The sequence below is a fragment of the Coturnix japonica genome, unplaced genomic scaffold, assembly GCF_054131305.1.
Source record: "Coturnix japonica strain WE unplaced genomic scaffold, WE-NBRP24 Scf044, whole genome shotgun sequence".
Lineage (NCBI taxonomy): Eukaryota > Metazoa > Chordata > Aves > Galliformes > Phasianidae > Coturnix > Coturnix japonica.
In genome coordinates this window covers 1228196-1246450 of record NW_028188947.1, presented here as the reverse complement: position 1 = coordinate 1246450, position 18255 = coordinate 1228196, and the positions used below count along the sequence as shown (strand labels likewise).

The following is an 18255-nucleotide window of genomic DNA, read 5'->3' as shown; positions in this document are numbered from 1 at the left end:
GCACAATCCACTGTCAAACAGAGTTCATAGAGAGGACACGTTATTCATATAAACCTTGTTTTGAAATCTTTGGTCTTGGCCCTTTTCCTGTTTATCTGTAAGTTTATTTACAAGACTGCTCTGTGTCCATTTGTGTCTAGATGATAAGTGACAAAATCAGATCTCACTTAAGGCTTACACTTGTTTACTTCTAGAAGATGGTGTGATATAGGTGCTAGGAGAGGTGAATCTATTGCAAAACAAAACAAAAATATTTCATTCAAAATTGAGCTTAGATACTTTCTTCTTGTAGTTCAGACTCTTTTACAAGGAATACAAATATGCAATCAGGTAATAGTGCAATCAGTGTCTTAATCAAAGTCAGGGGTCACATGCTAGATGATCTCTTTGTTTGACACAAGTAGTAGGTGGCCAGATAGATAGTAGAGGACAGACAATTGCTATAGATAAAGAAACAATACAACCAAAATCAATTCAAACTTTTTTACTCTTATGACAGCAATATGAGTCATGCTGAAAAAACCTTCACAGCACTCCTTTGTTTTTTTTTTTTTCCCTGGTAAATGTTTCAAAGGCTGAATATGAAATTTGGGTACAATTATTATTCCATTAAAAATAAAGATGTACTGCATCTGATTTCACTGTGTATCCAAACAGTTTTTAACATTTTTTTTTTTTTCCAGAACAAAATTGCACCAAGTAAATTTGTGCTAGAAACTTGCACTTAACACAGGAAAGAAACATTATTTTCTGGGCTGAGTGTACAGATGCTGCTGCTTTGGTACACGTGAAGTTCTTTTGTGTTTTATAGTCAAGTGTGTGATTTTTTTTTTTTCCACGTGGATGTACTTTTCTTTTGAAATGCCATAAAAATGTATTTTCTCCGCTTCCAAACAAAGATCAACAAGTATGTGATGCACTGACATGTCAGCAGTTACACAGGATAATTTTCCATGAAAAGGATGCTAATTAACTTGAATCAAAATGAATTTGAACTAGAACTTGCCTTCTGGTGGGTGAAGCATGTAACAAAAGTAATAGCCTATGAAAAAATGGGACACGTGTGTGATAAAATGTTTGCTCATTAAGACCGGGATGTGGTAGCATTGTGGTGGAGTGCTTGTTCATTAGGACCGGGATGTGATGGTGGAATATGGAGGCCACAAGGGTTGCAGAACACTCTAATTTTATGGGTAGATTGTGTACTCTGCATAGTTACAGGCAAAGCGCGCCCCGATGGATACAAAGTTTCACGGAAGGACCAACCAAGGAACGACACACCAAGTGGAACGATCACGACCGACCAATTAAAGGACAATACACTCGGGATGGACCTTACAAAAGAAGTTGCAAGGGGCGGGAAGGCGCGGCAGTTGGAGGAACGAGGATTCCCCTGTCGCCCAGCGCTGAATTGCCTTTTTGTTTTACCCGCTACAATTAATAAAAGTTTCTAATTGGAACATTATCGGCTCATTGCTTGTAAATTGATGACAATTTGGTGCCGTGACTCGGATGGGAATACTGGCGTGGGTACGAGCCTGAGGGGGCGCCCCGCCTAAATAGGCGGCCTCGGCTCCTATCCTCCCGCCCTACTCCTGCCGACGATCCGAAATTTAAAACACAAAGGCAAGGAAAAACCGGTTAACCCTTTAAATTTCGTGCACGAAAGTCCGGACGAAGACGCAGGACAGGTGAGTATAGTCCGGTCTGGGTTGGGAATCCGGCGTGTGGCGAGTGTTGTGTGCTTGTGAAGGGGGGCCGGCAGCCGGCACTAACCCGAGCGAGTGTGGACCCCACAGTAGTGCGGTTCCCATTGCCCGCGAGGGCGTGGGCCACGACCTGGGGGAAGCGAGTGAATGCAACACTGAGTGAGGGCACGCCGAAGGGTGGGTACAGGGTATAAGCGGGACCCTTTCACCACCACAACCCCTAGGGCTATGGGCTCTATGGAGGGTTATTCTTTGGTGTTCCCCTAGAGCTACGAGCACTAGGGATGATTATTATTCAGGTGTTCCCCTAGAGCTACGAGCACTAGGGATGATTATTATTCAGGTGTTCCCCTAGAGCTACGAGCACTAGGGATGATTATTATTCAGGTGTTCCCCTAGAGCTACGAGCACTAGGGATGATTATTATTATTTAGGTGTTCCCCTAGAGCTACGAGCACTAGGGATGATTATTATTTAGGTGTTCCCCTAGAGCTACGAGCACTAGGGATGATTATTATTCAGGTGTTCCCCTAGAGCTACGAGCACTAGGGATGATTATTATTTAGGTGTTCCCCTAGAGCTATGGGCACTAGGGGGAGCTACAGACGTTGAATAAAACAAGAGAGCAAGAAGTAAAGAACGAGATGGGGCAGTGTAAAACTAAACCACCCACCCCTTCTAAACGACCATCCATTCCTAAGGACTCACCTTTAGGGTTCATGCTAATTGCCTGGACGCACTATCCAGGAACAAGAAATAAAGATAAAGCAAAGATGATTTATTATTGTATAGAAATTTGGAGCGGACAACAAATTGGCCCGGCAGTATGGTGGCCTAAGTATGGTTCTAATGAAGATTGGGTACAACAGCAATTAAATTTTTGGGTAAACTCCAAAACCCCTTTCAATCAAGAAGAAAGTGACTATGCAGCAGTATGGGTCACTCGCCCAGAGGGTTTAGGAGTCCCCATTTTTAATTTGACACGAAAAGAAAAAGATGTCGAAAAACGTAAACCTCGAAGGGAAGAGGAGGCCTTAGTGGGACCCCCACCATATGCTGTACCACCAGCAATTCCCCTACCTTCTCCTCCTCAGTTGGATCATGGGCAGATGGATTCGAGAGAGGGAGAAGTACAAAAGATAGAAGGGGGAGGGCCTGTGACACGGGCAAAGGCACGACAAAATAACCTCTACCCTTTAAGAGAAATGCCCATGGGAGGTCCACAACCTCAGATGGGGTTTATATCAGTGCCCTTAAATTCAGGGGATGTTAGAGATTTTAAGAAGGAAATGGGTAATATACTAGAAGATCCCCTGGGGGTGGCAGACAGAGTAGATCAGTTCTTAGGGCCAAATGTTTATACCTGGGAGGAACTACAATCTATTCTAAGTATACTGTTCACAGCAGAAGAGAGAGGTATGATTAGGCGTGCAGGGATGCGCATTTGGGATGCTCAACATGCCCACGGGCCTGCTGCGGATATTAAATGGCCCTTACAGAATCCGCAATGGGACCATCAAAATCAACATCATAGGACTCACATGCAGGACCTGCGAACTATCATTATCCAGGGCATTAGGGAGGCAGTCCCAAGAGGTCAGAATATAAATAAAGCTTTTAATGAAAGACAAAAGAAGGAGGAAACACCCACTGAATGGCTAGAAAGGTTACGCAAGAATTTACAACTATATTCAGGATTGGATCCCGATACACCGATAGGCCAGGCTCTGCTCAAAACACAGTTCGTAGCTAAGGCTTGGGAAGATATCCGCAAGAAACTAGAAAAGATAGAAAATTGGCAGGATCGGGGGCTTGATGAACTTTTGAGGGAAGCTCAGAAGGTATATGTAAGAAGGGAGGAAGAAAGACATAATAGGCAGGTTAGGATGATGGTAACAGCGGTCAGAGAAAGTAGGGAATTGGAAAGGAAAATGGGGGGATGGACGCAAAATCGAATTCCAGGACAGCAAAAATTTAGGAAGCCTGAAAACAGGGAGGAGGAGAGAATATAAGATGGACTGTACTCCCCCAAGGCTTCACAGAATCCCCTAATTTGTTTGGGCAAGCCCTAGAACAGATCCTGCAAGAGTATCAGCTAGATCCTGATACCAAATTAATACAGTATGTAGATGATCTATCAATTGCTGGAGAGGATGAGGGAAAGGTTTGGAAAGAAAGTATTAAATTGCTGAACTTTTTGGGACTGAAAGGACTTAAAGTATCAAAAAGGAAATTGCAATTTGTGGAAGAGGAGGTTAGATATCTAGGGCGTTACCTGAGTAAAGGAGAAAAGAAGATAGATCCTGAAAGGATACAAGGAATATTGTCCCTGACGTCGCCAAGCAATAAGAGACAAATAAGACAATTGCTGGGATTAGTGGGATATTGTAGACAATGGATCGAAAATTATAGCAGTAAAGTAAAGTTCCTATATCAAAAGCTCAGTACCGATGGATTAATAAAGTGGGATAGACAAGATGAAGAGAATCTACAAAAGCTGAAGGAGGATCTCATCAATGCCCCTGTCTTGAGCCTGCCTGACTTAAAAAGACCCTTTTATTTATTCGTTAACATAGACAGTGGTACAGCGTATGGGGTTTTAACACAGGATTGGGCAGGGAAGAAGAATTAAGAGAAGGGGAAAAATTATTTGTGGATGGATCCTCTAGAGTAGTGGAGGGAAAGAGAAGATCAGGTTATGCAATAGTAGATGGAAAGACCCTCCGGGTATTGGAATCAGGACCCTTGAGTAACACTTGGTCAGCTCAAGCTTGCGAGCTGTATGCTGTTTTACAGGCACTAAAAAGATTACAGGGAAAAGAGGGCACTATCTATACCGAATTTCCTAAAGTAGGAAGATATAAATATGTATTAGTCATAATAGACCACCTCACACATTATGTAGAGGCATTCCCCACAACTAAAGCAACAGCTCAGGTAGTAACAAAAATATTACTCGAACAAATCATCCCTAGGTATGGGGTAACAGAAGTAATAGATTCAGATCAAGGACCACACTTTACATCAAGAATCACTAGAAATATAGCTGAAGCCTTGGGAATAAAATGGGAAGAACATACTCCCTGGCACCCACAGAGTTCAGGGTGAGTAGAGAGAATGAATGGGGAACTAAAAAAGCAATTGGCCAAATTAACACTAGAAACTAAGCTCTCATGGATAAAATGCATTCCCCTTGCCCTCTTAAACCTTAGGGCCCAGCCCCGGGCTGACATAGGAATATGCCATATGATGCGGGAACCCCTAAAGATCACCCGGGGGTGTTAGATAAGAACATTCAAGCTTATATCACGGAATTAATGAAGTATAAACAGGAATTGTGGAAAAAGGGACAATTGACTCAAAGACCCCCTCTTGACATTACCCTCCATCAGATAAAGCCTGGAGATTGGGTTCTGATAAAGACCTGGAGAGAAACCACACTGCAGCCTCGCTGAGAAGGTCCCTGTCTGGTATTATTGACTACCAATACTGCCATCAGAACTGCTGAAAAAGGATGGACACATGCTAGTCGTGTTAAGGGTCCAGTACAAAATCACGAATGGAGAGTCACTAGTCCAGCGGGTGATTTGAAAGTAAAACTGTCACGAAACCCTCCGTCAAGGAAAATGAGAACATGAATTAACAATGATTGTATAAACGTATCAGTATAGAATTTAATGTAGAAGGGAATATTTTGACTATTGTGAATGCAACTGTTGGGATATGTTTTAGAAAGGTAGTGGACCCACTGCGAAAACAGGAATACACAAATTGGTTATTAGCCTTCAGAGTGGCCGTGGAAATTTTAATAGAAGGGGGTAAACCTGGGGGTGAATTTGGATCCTTACCAGCATCACTTAAGTGTATAACCAGTGGGAAAAAGAATAGGGTGCAGTACCCCAAAGACCCACTTGAAAGGGAAGCAAAACCAGCCCCTCCTGAAGAATACTCTTGCTGCCGAGAAGATTATACACCCCATGGCTCGAGGCAACCGAGTCGATGGGCGAGGCAGAGGAGATAAAACATGTGGAGGAGTCTGCTCCATTATGAATGAATCCAAAGATTTAGGATCCAGAAGATACCCCAAGACTGGAAATAACTCCCCCGAGCAATTAAAGACTCACTACTGCAGTGGGAAAACTGCCTATCTAAAACTAGCTCAATTGATAATAATATTAAGTCTCATTAATGAGGGTTGGGGTACAGAGGTACAGACACATGAGCCATTTAAGTGGTCCCTAATCAGAGGGGAAGATCAGAAGGTGATAAGCACAGACGTGACCCCAGGCGCTCCCATCCTTAAAAGTCAAGTATGTGACTTAGTACCAACACAACCATGCCTGAATCGCAAGGCAATCTATGCTTGCCCAGCATCAAATCCAGGGAAAAGTTATTGTAATTACCCAGGGGAATATTATTGTGCATACTGGGGTTGTGAAACGGTTTCACTGGGATTTCTGCCAGGGGGGGGACAAGATGAATATATAACAATTAGTTGGGGTCCCTCAGGTTGTACACCTCCGACTCATGGGACTCACTCTGGTGAAGTAACATGCCAACATTTAGAGATAAAAATCCTTAAAACAGAAAACACAGTGTGGTGGATAGGAAAGACTTGGGGGGTACGAATGTGGGAGCCTGGAAGAGACCGAGGGGGCCATTTCCTTATTAAAAAAGAAAGAGTTCCGCCAGACCCCCCAATAGGTATAGGACCTAACGTAGTAATAAATAACAATCAGAATAAGACAGAAGCTGTTACTGTAGGCCCGACCGAAGCAAGCCCTTATATTACCGAATATGGCACCCTTTGGAAAATAATTCAGTCTAGTTTCAAGGTGTTAAACAACACCTACCCAGAATTAACTAAGGAGTGTTGGCTATGCTATGATATAAGACCCCCTTTTTATGAAGCAATAGGGTCCGTAGCGAAGATTAGGAGAAGAAATGGGACTAACCCAGCAGAGTGCCTATGGAAAAAGGGAAGGCCTAATGTTCCAGGGATAACTCTAGCACATGTTACTGGAAATGGTGTGTGTGTGGGAACTGTACCTCTAGAAAAACGACATCTATGTAATAAAACTATAGAAGTACAAAGTCAGGAGAAACCCTCAGACTGGCTCCTACCCGCAGACAATGCTAAATGGATATGTGCCAAATTAGGGGTCACTACATGCTTATCGACTAAGATATTTAATCAAACCACCAATTACTGTGTACAAGTAATTATAGTTCCACGAATCATATATCACCCTAAAGATTATGTGATCAGTCAACAAGAAACCTCTGAACATCACCTGATTAAAAGGGAGCCATTCACAGCCCTAACCGTTGCAATGCTATTAACTATAGGAGGGGCCGGGCTGGGGACTGGAGTAGCATCTTTAATAAACCAGCCACAGGGACTGAAAACCCTTAGACAATCTGTGGATGAAGATCTACAGAAAATAGATGAAGCCATCAATGCGCTTACAAAATCGGTACGGTCTTTATCAGAAGTAGTGTTACAAAATCGAAGGGGGTTGGATCTTCTCCTATTGCAGCAAGGGGGACTATGTGTGGCTCTTAAAGAACAATGTTGCACCTACGTTGATCAAACGGGGGTAGCAATAGATACAATGGCTGAACTAAGAAAACAGTTAGAACAAAGAAAAAGAGCCCAGGAGTCTCAAAGAAGTTGGTATGAGAGTTGGTTTAATGGTTCCTCCTGGTTCACTACATTATTATCCACAATAATGGGACCAGTTATTATGATAATATTAGGTTTGACCTTTGGACCCTGTATTTTAAATAGACTAATCGTTATCGTTAAGAACAGGCTAGAGGCAGCCCACCTAATGGTAATTAGAGAAAGATATGAACCCCTTGATGGGGAACGAGAAGAGGATGCTCTAGAATGGAGTCGACAAGAACTAAAACGGTTTAATGAGCAAAACAAAATAGTACAATAAAAGAAAAGGGGGGACTGTGATAAAATGTTTGCTCATTAAGACCGGGATGTGGTAGCATTGTGGTGGAGTGCTTGTTCATTAGGACCGGGATGTGATGGTGGAATATGGAGGCCACAAGGGTTGCAGAACACTCTAATTTTATGGGTAGATTGTGTACTCTGCATAGTTACAGGCAAAGCGCGCCCCGATGGATACAAAGTTTCACGGAAGGACCAACCAAGGAACGACACACCAAGTGGAACGATCACGACCGACCAATTAAAGGACAATACACTCGGGATGGACCTTACAAAAGAAGTTGCAAGGGGCGGGAAGGCGCGGCAGTTGGAGGAACGAGGATTCCCCTGTCGCCCAGCGCTGAATTGCCTTTTTGTTTTACCCGCTACAATTAATAAAAGTTTCTAATTGGAACATTATCGGCTCATTGCTTGTAAATTGATGACAACGTGTATGAAGGTTTTTCTTTTGTGGTGTGGCACTCAGGAAAATACTCTTCATGTTGTGGAATTTCACGGTGCAGTGGTTGGTAAGTTTCTCTCTATTTCATTCCCCATAGATACTCTTGAAGCAGAACTGCTGAGTCACAGCCTGCACCAGTGACGGAGCTCCTGGTGGGAAGGCAGGGCCTACCCAGGGGAGCTTAAGTGCATGTAATGTGTCTGAGTGATTGGAAGGGCTGGAGCCAAGATCTACCCTTTCCAACACCTCATTTGAGGGTTGGTGGTGAAGGTGAGGATATCTTGTTGGAGATTCCTGTATACCTGAGGCCTTCTCAAAGTAAGTAGCTACTTTTCTTTATTTCTGTGTCTGCTGTGTTTGAGCAAATCCTCACTTGTTGCAGCCTGTGATCTTGCTCCTCTGCTGTTGTAGTTGTGCTTTCTGTTGTGTTACAGCCCTAAATTGTGCTCTTAGTCTGTGGTAGCTCTATGGGCTTTTTCCAGACCTTATTTAAAAACAAATGGAAAATGGGCAAAGTGGGTGTGAGAGTCAGACGAAAAAGTTTGGGTTTCACAGTGTCAACAACATGTATTGCCTCCTTTGGATTCCTTGACAGGTGACAAAAGATCAGAATTTCTATATTCTTCGCTGCACTATTTGTTACAAGGCTATACTACAAAAGGAGAACTGTGGTTTCTTTTTCCTATTTCCATTTCTTTTCTTCCTGTTCATTAAACTTCTCTTTGTAGAACACAGTTTATCAACTGGATGTATATGAAAGGATGCAGCCTTTTCAGCCAGAAATTTGACTCAAGCACTGCTGTTGAGAGGAGAATGCCAGTTGTGCTTGACAACTTAGTACTCTGTTGAGTGTGGAGTAGCTTTTGATTAGTTTTAGTTTTAATGTAGGCATTCTGCAGGTGAGAGGAGGTTCATGTAGAATCAAGGTAAATGTTTTTGAAAGGCTGTTTCATTTGATCAAGCAGCAATAATAAACTTGCAATTGTTGCATATATATTTCTAGGCAAGTCAGTAATTTGCTTCCAAAGTGATTTGGTTATGTTTGGCCACTCATAATGAAAAGCCTTATTCTGATTAATCTACAGCACATGTCAATTAATCTCTTGTGTAAGACTGAACTATAGTGCCTAATGTGGTTCTTCAAAGTGATAACCCTCTTATGCTTTGCTAAAAAAGTACTTGTCTTTGCAGTTCTGAAATAGATTAAATTAAATTTCACATTGTTGCTGTGAAGAGAGGAGGTAGGAAGAGCCCAGTCTCATAGAATCATAACTGGAAAGCAGTTTTGCTCTTCATGAACACTCTTGTAACCTCACTGTACTAACGTATGGGCAGAACCTAAAGGAAATGACATAAAATCCAATTTAACTTCAGACTCTTTCATTTTATAAGCAAGAAGAATTTGTGAATCTGCATAGATGCAATTGAACAAAATATGTAATGCAAGCCCTTTTTCATTGACTTAATTTAACCAATTTCAGCCACGTGTCAAATCACATGAGGGGGATGCTCTAGAAACTAGTAAAGTCACAAACCTCTTAACTAATCTTGTTGATGCTAATTTAAATTCTTGTAATAAATTTCTATTATAAAAATATCAGAGGGAAATAGGAAATGCTGGTACATAATGCTCAGGAGATATGAAAACTAGTCTGATTGGCTGGGAAACTTGTGCCTTTCAAAATTCCACACTTACGAGCAGTCCTATGAATGTTTTGGTCAGTTGCTGGCATTTAATGAAACCTGCAGAATTCATGGCATCTGTAAGAGTCCCACATTGCATTAGTTGATGATGGGGCTTGGGCCAACAGGCTCAGTGTCTCTGGATGATGGATCTCAGGTTGAAAATCACTGTGCTCGCTCACCCTTCTGATCATCCTGGACGTCAGATTCATGGGAAATCAAAGTTGCTTTGTTATGCTCATTTCTGAATGGAAACGCTTTGCATGCCTTTCATGTCTACATCTGGGCTTTGGGTCAGATGCTTTGCACACTCAAGATTTCATTCAGTAGCTGTGGCAGAGTGCATCATGTTAGGTTTTCATTCGTCAGTCCTGGGTGCTTGAAACTGTAAGGAAGAGCCATTCTCACAATATGAGTGAGAAACCTGAAGTTGTGGGGTCCTCAGCGCATCAGCTGCAGCTGACTAGCTAGTTAAAGATAATCTGGTCTTTCTAATTTAAAAATGTAATGTAAGATGATAAGTTAAAGGGAACACTGTTACGGTTGTACATGACGCTAGAATAGATTTGTCCTCAGTGCTGTTACAAAACAAGTCTCCACAAACAAATTTTAGTGTCTCATTAAAGACTGCTTTATTGAGAGCATAGTGAACAATGGATATTTAAGGTTATTTTTTGAGAGCAGAAATAATTTACGTTTAAAGAAAACTTTGACTTTATTTCTTGACCATCTTAAGCTATAAATCTTAAGCTGTGTTTTACTTGCTCTGTTATTACCAGAAATGCAGTGTAGTAAAACATGAAGTACTCAAAAAAAACCCCGCAAACATTATTGAAGTCTTATATGGGCACTTAATGTTGAAACATCTTTACTACCAGTTTATAGACACTTAAAATATCATTGTCCTATAAGGTCAATTGCTCTTGCAACTTCACTAATGGCAGTTACACTGCCTACCCTGTATTGCATTAAATCTTCATGTACTTATTTAGAGTCATGTGCTTCTTCCACTTTCAATGCTCTTACATATGTTATAGGAATCAGAACTTTTAAAGCAGGCTTTTAAAAATCGGATGTAACTTTTAAATCATATGTGCCTTCCTTTTGTTTATTTCTAGAGCTGTTAGAGACACAAATGAAAATGCTTTTGTAATATAATTGATGTCTGACTATAACATGAATCTTGTCATATTCAACTTTTACCTCTGTTCTTGTACTTGTATCATTCTGCTCTTTTAGCAGAATTGAAGAGGATAGTGTCTGGTCTTGATAGCTTGGGTACAAAAAGGGATCTATGGCGAGTCCTAAATGAAATCATTTATCTGCTTTAAAACTATACTTCAAGGACTGTTATGCCTTCAGCAGAGATTTGCAGGGGAGGGGAAGTGATCAGAAGGAAAAACTGAAGCGATGGGTCATCATGACATACTTGCGTACAAGCATCAATAAATACACTTCTTAGGGGCAGTTGCTGGTACGTCTTCCTCCCAAATATGAGTACAGAGGTATGGTGTCTGCCAGCACCCACTGGGCAGCTCAACACACAGCTACATGCCACACACACTCAGGAGAATGCACAAAAGGTAATTTGTGTAGGCATAAATATATGTACCGAGAATATAATTCCTTAGGAGCAGGCAAGCTGATTGTTTGATTCAAATTGTTTCTTAATTGAAACACAAAACAGCTCCTCTTTAATCTTCAGAGTACTTGAAATCATGTCTAGCTGGGAATATATGAACAACAGTATATGAACTGCATCTTTGAGGAATGATGTCTCTACTTTTTTCCAGTAACAGATGCCATTTGGATTAACAAATAGGGATTCTCCTCACAGCAGCAGTATCTGATGGGGTTATCAAATTCTCTGAAACTAAAGAGAATGTGACAGTGACATCAATCAGATGTTATTGCTGCACATACAAATTCATTTGCTAGCCCAAGTGGTAGTTCATTTTTGTGCAGCTGGGAAATTCCTTTCAAGATTTGGTAATAGCTCAGCAGTGTGTATGAGTGGATTTGTATACATAAATGACATATATGGGTGCTGTGGCAGCAGTACAAAGCCATACAAATCTGGAGCTGTTTGTTCCTGATTTGAGGCTTTCCATCATCAGAGCTTTGTCTTTTTGGCCTGTGTTAAACATGGGGCGCATAACATCAAGTTGAAACTTGCCGTGGTAGATTCACAGATGTTTCACCTATGTATTTGTTAAATTAAATGTAGGTCTGTAGTGACAAATTTCAGTCTTGATTAAACCTACGTCGGATTATAGTCTGGTGCTGCAGTTTTCACGTTCATTTTGTAGTGGAGTAGGTATCAGGCTTAAAACCTTAACTTATATCCATAATATTTAGAGGATGTTCAACACTAGACTTCTGTTATAACATTGCCTTTATGGTTTTAAATGGTAATTGCCCTAGTGGCTATTTTATGCACTCAAGTATAAGTGCTCTATATGTGTATAATACCTGGATTTAAGAGTTGTCTTTGTTCAGAGCCATATCAGGCATAGCAACAGCTCCTGTGGGTCAAAAGCTTTTGCCTTTTGAATACCCTCCGTGCCTCTCTGAGTTGACCTTCTCTTAGGAAATAGGTTCACAATAGGGCTGAAACGTCCTGCATGCATTTCTCATTTCGTAGTGGAGCATTGCAACTGCTATGTCCTCTTGGGCTTTGAGCTTTGAAGAGCTCCTCTTCCTTATGGCTGCTTTTAGACAAGAAAAAATATGCCAGCAGACTCTATATCTGTGCGTTAGCACTCCATGTACTGCATTCCCTTTCTGGGCTGTTGCATTAATTTCACAGTGTTTTCCAATATCTAGTAGCTCTGAATCAAAAGAATCTTGGTCTTTTCTGTTTCTAGCAGTTCTGGATTTAGAACAGTCTAGAAATTAAACGATGTCCTAATCTTTCCTTAGTGGCAAATGAGGGAAGAGTACTTGTCTGTGTGGGCATGGCCAAATTGTGGCACTGGGACTTACAGTCCTGATGTTAATCCATGGAGAGAACATCCTCCTATCCACACTGTTATTGGGCCATGAGAAATTAGTTTATTATGAACAGGATTTAGGAAAAAAAATTAATGAGGTGTCATTAAAATATATATATATATATACACATATATATTTTTTCTTAAAGCACCCTGTAAAGTAAAAGCATGAATTCAGTTTGTTTGTGGAGCAGAGGCATCTCGATATGTATTCGCACTTGTTAATGAAGGGGGACAGCTGCCTGGAGATGCAGAAATTGTAGTTGAAAGGAACTCTGAGAAACACTTATAAGTGTATGTCTGTGTATTTTTAGATAGTCTTTTGTACAGATTTGTATCTATTCACTGTAAGAGAAACGCTATCCTTTTACAGTCTCCATTGAGTGGTATTGGCTTTGAAAGGTATATTCCACCCCTGCTTTGTTCACATATGCACATTATTTCTATTTTAAGGTTTGCTGTGAGTAAAAGCAATCACTGGGTAGGATTCATCTCCTTACAACTATGTCTCTTTAGAGTCAGTGGAGATCACATCAGGACAGTCAGTAGATTCTCGAGTGCAATTCCTGCTATCTTAAAGCAACACTTAAATAGGTCAGATTAATTGTGCCTGAGAGGTTTATTTCTTTCCACTGATTATGGAGGGAGAGTAGATGTTTGTATCACAGTCATCAGCTCTGAAGCTCAGTGATGTGCAGCCCACCTGTGGTGTCAGCACAGAGTGGTTCCTGCAGTGAGGCGCTTCCCATCTACTGGCCTCCCGCTCTGCATTTCTGTGGTTCTGCTTTCCTGCACACCAGTATGATTTTTGCCTTGACATTAGAGTTCATAGATGTGAAAATGTAGTCTCCAGATGTTTTAATTCTGCCTGTCAGCACAAGAACCACATTCTAAAACACTTCATTTGACATAATGCATAGGAGAGAAGTGGAGGTGCTGTAGGAGACTTTGTCAAATGGGTCCTTTGCTGTTACAACTAGGGCAAGTTAGCCCTGTTTTGAGCATGGTTGGATTATGCAACCTCCAAAAGCCTCTTCCAGTCTGGTTAATTCTATGACTCTTCATCCAGAGTTTTTCAAATTCATGGTTATTAGTGGCAGGTTTTAAGTTGGGCAATCTGTCTTTTAACAGGTCATAACATAGCAGCCAGTCTTGGGCCTGTACCTTGCTATCTGACCTACTCCTGGGGCTGGATGAGGAGAGCTGCCTGGATTTTCTCCATGAAGTTAGGCAGGATCTTCTGTAGGTACTCAGCAGAGCATTGCTTGGCAAACTTTTTTTCCCCTTTCCTTCCTCTACAAAGAATAAGTATATAGAATAAAGTGAAAGAAGATATTTTTCTGTTCTGCTAAGGCAATTTTGTAAGACTTGGCGTGAGTATCCTGGGAGTCTAAGCTAAAGATGGTGAACATATGGGAAAGCCCAGGAGGAAGCACAGAGTTTTAGTTTTCAAACCTTACTCTTGGATTGCTACAGTAATGTAATGAAAGGACATTAAATGAGCTGAAGTTATTAAACCCTAAAGGTTACAGAGTCCTATTGGGGGCCACATTCAAAATGTAATTAAACCAAGTCCAGATATTTTAATTTCTAGCTGGAGATTTACACAACATAAGTAGATTCTTCTTCCAATTCTAAACTTTATTGAAAATAAGCTTGTTAACTTGTTTATTTCTCTCTAGCAGTAACTGAATAGACATTGTTTAGAGCCACTTGGCTCTAGTAAAACAGTAGGTACCAGTATCAAAGAGTCATGGTTCAAATCAGATCATGTATCTGGGAAAACAGATGCTTGCACTCTGCTATTAAAGTCTCACTCCCCCAAAACCATGTAGTCTGCAAATGGTTATCCATTCTGATCCTCCAAGGCTCTCCCTGCCTGTTGTTCCAGATGGTCCATTGCTGGTATAATGCTCTCCATTACAGTGTGTGAGAGAACAGTGGTCCTAGAACTGTTAATTCTGCTTATTAGGAATATAGGATTACACTTATAAGAGGTTGTTTCCATCTAAAACATTCCGATTTCATTGTAAAATGAACTTGAGTGAGTTTAACTCTTCAAGAACACTATATTTAAAAAACAAAACACAAGAACAACAGCAACAAAAAGTTCACCAAACATGAACACCACTGAGAAAAATCCTTAAAACAAGCCAAAATCCAAAACCAAGGACATATCTTTATGGATTTGACTTGGCTTCCTATTGCTGGATTGGCTCAGCTTTTAGTAGTCCCTTCTCTCCTTCTGTCTGACTAGCTGCTCTTCTCTGAAGGAGTCGGATTGGCTCTGCTATCTATTTTCCTCAGGGAGAAAGCTGGCATGTGGTTCAGGTGCCTTGTGCTGCAGTTTGCAGGTCTGTGCTGGAAAGCTGACTCTTGAGATGACCTGGGTGAAAAAGAAGACGTCACTCCCTCTGCCCCACATCAGTTTATTTCTTGGACTAATTCTGTGACCTGTTTGGGCATTGTGACTCCAAACAAGTTTATTCATGAAACACATCTTGAGTGTGTCCTGTGACTGCCTTGGAGCTGGGAAGATGATTTGAGGGGGCAAGAAGCCAGCAGTCTGCCTTGGTGAGTTGTGCGCACACTAGCTAGGGTTTGAGTGACCTGGAATAATCAGGCACTGGCAAGGTATACCTGGGTGCTGTGAAAAGGTGTGGATTAGAATTCTTAAGGTGAGGGGAGACTCAGTCCTAAAACTCGCTCCTTGGTTGTTTGTCTTGACTGTTGGAGGCAACGGGCTGGCACTGAAAAAATGCTTAAGTTTTAAATTCAGAACAAAAACCTGCAGCAAGCCAAATCACCTTATTTAGAACTTACTAATTGCTTATAACTTTGCTACATCAGTGAAGACATTAGTTAGAAGCAATTGTGGGGCAAGGAGGAAGATAAGAACATGTTTTTAAGACTGTCTTAATATTCAGTCGTACTAAACAAGGTTGCTATGCTTGAGACAACAAGAGTAGAGGAGAACTGCTGAGAGTTGCTCTCCTGCTGGAAGGTGTTTGTGTTTGGAAGTACAAGCACTCTGCCCAAGAGACAGCGGGCTGCAGGCTGGCGTAAAAGCTGCTTCAAGGACAGAATCCAGTGAGAATGGTTTGTATGCAGGTGGAGGAGAACATGAACCTTGGGCACCACTCTCCCTTTTTTGTTTTGTTTCTCTACTCTGATAGGGTTGTGTAGGGCTGGGCTTCTTAGAGGAGTAACTGTATTAAAGACAGCAATTCCTGAAAAGGTCAATTTAGGATACCTTCGTCTTGATCGGTAAACAGACAAAAAAATAGATGTGTGAGTTTTGCACTTGAATCTCGATGAGCAGGAGGCATGTGGTAATGTGTGAGAAGAGCCTCAATGTGCAGAGCAGCCCAGAGAGACCAGTTCAGCAGCAGATCTGGATGTGGGAGTCAGACAACGCTCCCACATTAACTAATGAGGTGAGGAAAGAAATAGAATCACGTGTTTTCCAAGTTTGTTCTCCAGAGAAGATTTATCTGGAAAAGCTTCTGTGTTGATTTAATGGAGATGTGCACACTATGAGGTGTTTGTATGAACAGTTCTGAGCTATTTGGATGCATGTCCCAAAAGCAGAGTAGGGCAAGCGGTGAGAAACTTCTCCCCTGCTTTTTTATTTGCTTACCTTATTTCTCACTGAACGAAGGTGCATTGGGTCTGAGGGCAGTGTCTGAGCCAGTTATTCCTCTGTCCTTCCGGGGTACAGTGCCAGTCCCTGCCTGTTCCCTGCCGGGTGTTTCCTGAGGGAAAACTGAATGAGGAGTTGGGAGTGAAGAACCTGTTTCCCCCAGGAGAGCAGCTCAGGGATTTGTATTGAAACAGGCCAATGATTGAGCTTAGTCCTTAACCAAAGTGTTAATGCTGGCAGCTTGCCTGCACAGTATAAAAAAAGAAGTAAAAAAAAAGGTAGGGGGAAGGATGAGGGTGAAGATGTGGATGGAAAAGAAAACACAGCAGCCTGTACAACCCATGCAAAAGAGACAAAATGAATGTGCTACAAGGAAGGCAAGCTTCCTGGGTGAGGTCAGAATGGAGAGGGGAGCAGGTCACAGGCACAAGCTTGAGAAGGTTAGCTTTGAAAAGCACTCCAATGGCTTTTTTCTGTGCTAGGGAGCAGCAGCTGTTGGTTGTGCCTCTGCTGAGGTTGAATTTTGATCTACTTCAAGCTGCAGTAAAAAAGATGCAATATCCTCTGCAAAATGCCTGCTGAGCACAGAGCTGGGTTTGCAGGGATTGCATGGGTAGATCAATCTATTGGCTTATTAGCTAAAATGATCAGGAATTGCATCACAATGGACTATCGATGTCCCATAGCAGCTGATGGCTCTGAATTCTCATCTCTTCTCTTTGAATATCTATTTTATGTATGTATGTATATATATATATATACATACATACATGTATATAAATATAAATTTAAGTTTCTTCATAAATTTTTAGGATACAGTGCACTCGTACCTTGTAACAATTGTATCTTCTGAGATAATTGTGCCCTTAATTTTTTCTGCTGGTTGTTTCTTCTAGGCTTGCCATCTGTGGGACTGGCAGTCCTCAGTGGCTTCAAACATCCCAGTGAAATTTGATCTGATCTTTCCTTTTTCTTTGTCTAAACAAGCATGGTCTAAACTAGTTGGTTCAGGGTGCGTGGCACACAGAGCATGCTTGACTGAGAGTTTCCAGGCAGGGTGAGGATCCTTATGAGGAAAATCCATTCTCTTCAGTGAAAGCTGCCTTCAGAGCCTGGGAGCCCTGGGACAACTGCAGCCGTGCCTTGCAGTAATCTGGTAAGCAAGAGAAAGATGAGGCTGATTGGAAAATAAACCAAAATGATACAGTATTTGCAATGGATAGCTTTCCTCCTGTCTCTGCATATACTGAAAGTTTGTGCTATTTGATGATGCCTCTCCTTTCCCTACCAAATGTTTTACTGTTTTGCTGCTTGCTCTGAAGCTCTAGCAGAGACCTGCTGTGGTACCTAACTTCTAATCTGAGGGTCAGCAGGTTGGGCTCATTCAACAGCAAACTCTGTGGTCACTAAAGTGTCACTGATGCCATGTCCCGAGATACATCCCAGTAAGGTTTTCCAGAAGTGAAAAGATGACAGTTCTGACAAAGGCCAATGAAGTGGGAATTATCAAAGCAATGTAAAAGGGGAGTGTGTTCAATGAAGAAAAGAGAAGTTTCCTTTTGGGATTGGGGGAAAGGACTGAAATGAAACGAAGCTTTCTTGTAAATATTATAGAGAAACTCTTTGCTGGCTTGGCTGAAAGACAAAGTTAGCATGAAGTAAACCGGACAATGAATTGTACAGACAGTTGGATAGGCAGGCCTTGGATTTCTTCATAAAGACCATTTCCTGTGTGTTGTTAATCCTGTTGATTTAAAAACAAAACAACAACAAAAGGTTTCCTTAATTGTCCAGAAGTTTGCTGGACCCAAACCTTGATG

At 41.5% G+C, this 18255-nt stretch overlaps 2 long non-coding RNA genes across 5 annotated transcripts in view; both read left to right on the top strand.

Moving 5' to 3' along the window:
• LOC146752545 (uncharacterized) overlaps nucleotides 1-18255 on the top strand; it is an 81467-nt gene that overhangs the window by 5436 nt on the left and 57776 nt on the right. For 2 of the 4 annotated variants that reach the window (XR_014940557.1, XR_014940556.1), the window contains exon 3: nucleotides 8214-8434. This is a non-coding gene — a long non-coding RNA (uncharacterized LOC146752545). Of the gene's footprint in view, nucleotides 1-8213; nucleotides 8435-13923; nucleotides 14035-15139; nucleotides 15367-17422; nucleotides 17580-18255 lie in introns of those variants that run through there. The other 2 variants (XR_014940554.1, XR_014940555.1) reach the window with 2 other exon arrangements.
• Nucleotides 1059-8068, top strand: LOC146752546 (uncharacterized). The gene is made up of 2 exons (XR_014940558.1): nucleotides 1059-1691; nucleotides 5102-8068. It is a non-coding gene; the product is annotated as an uncharacterized LOC146752546 (long non-coding RNA).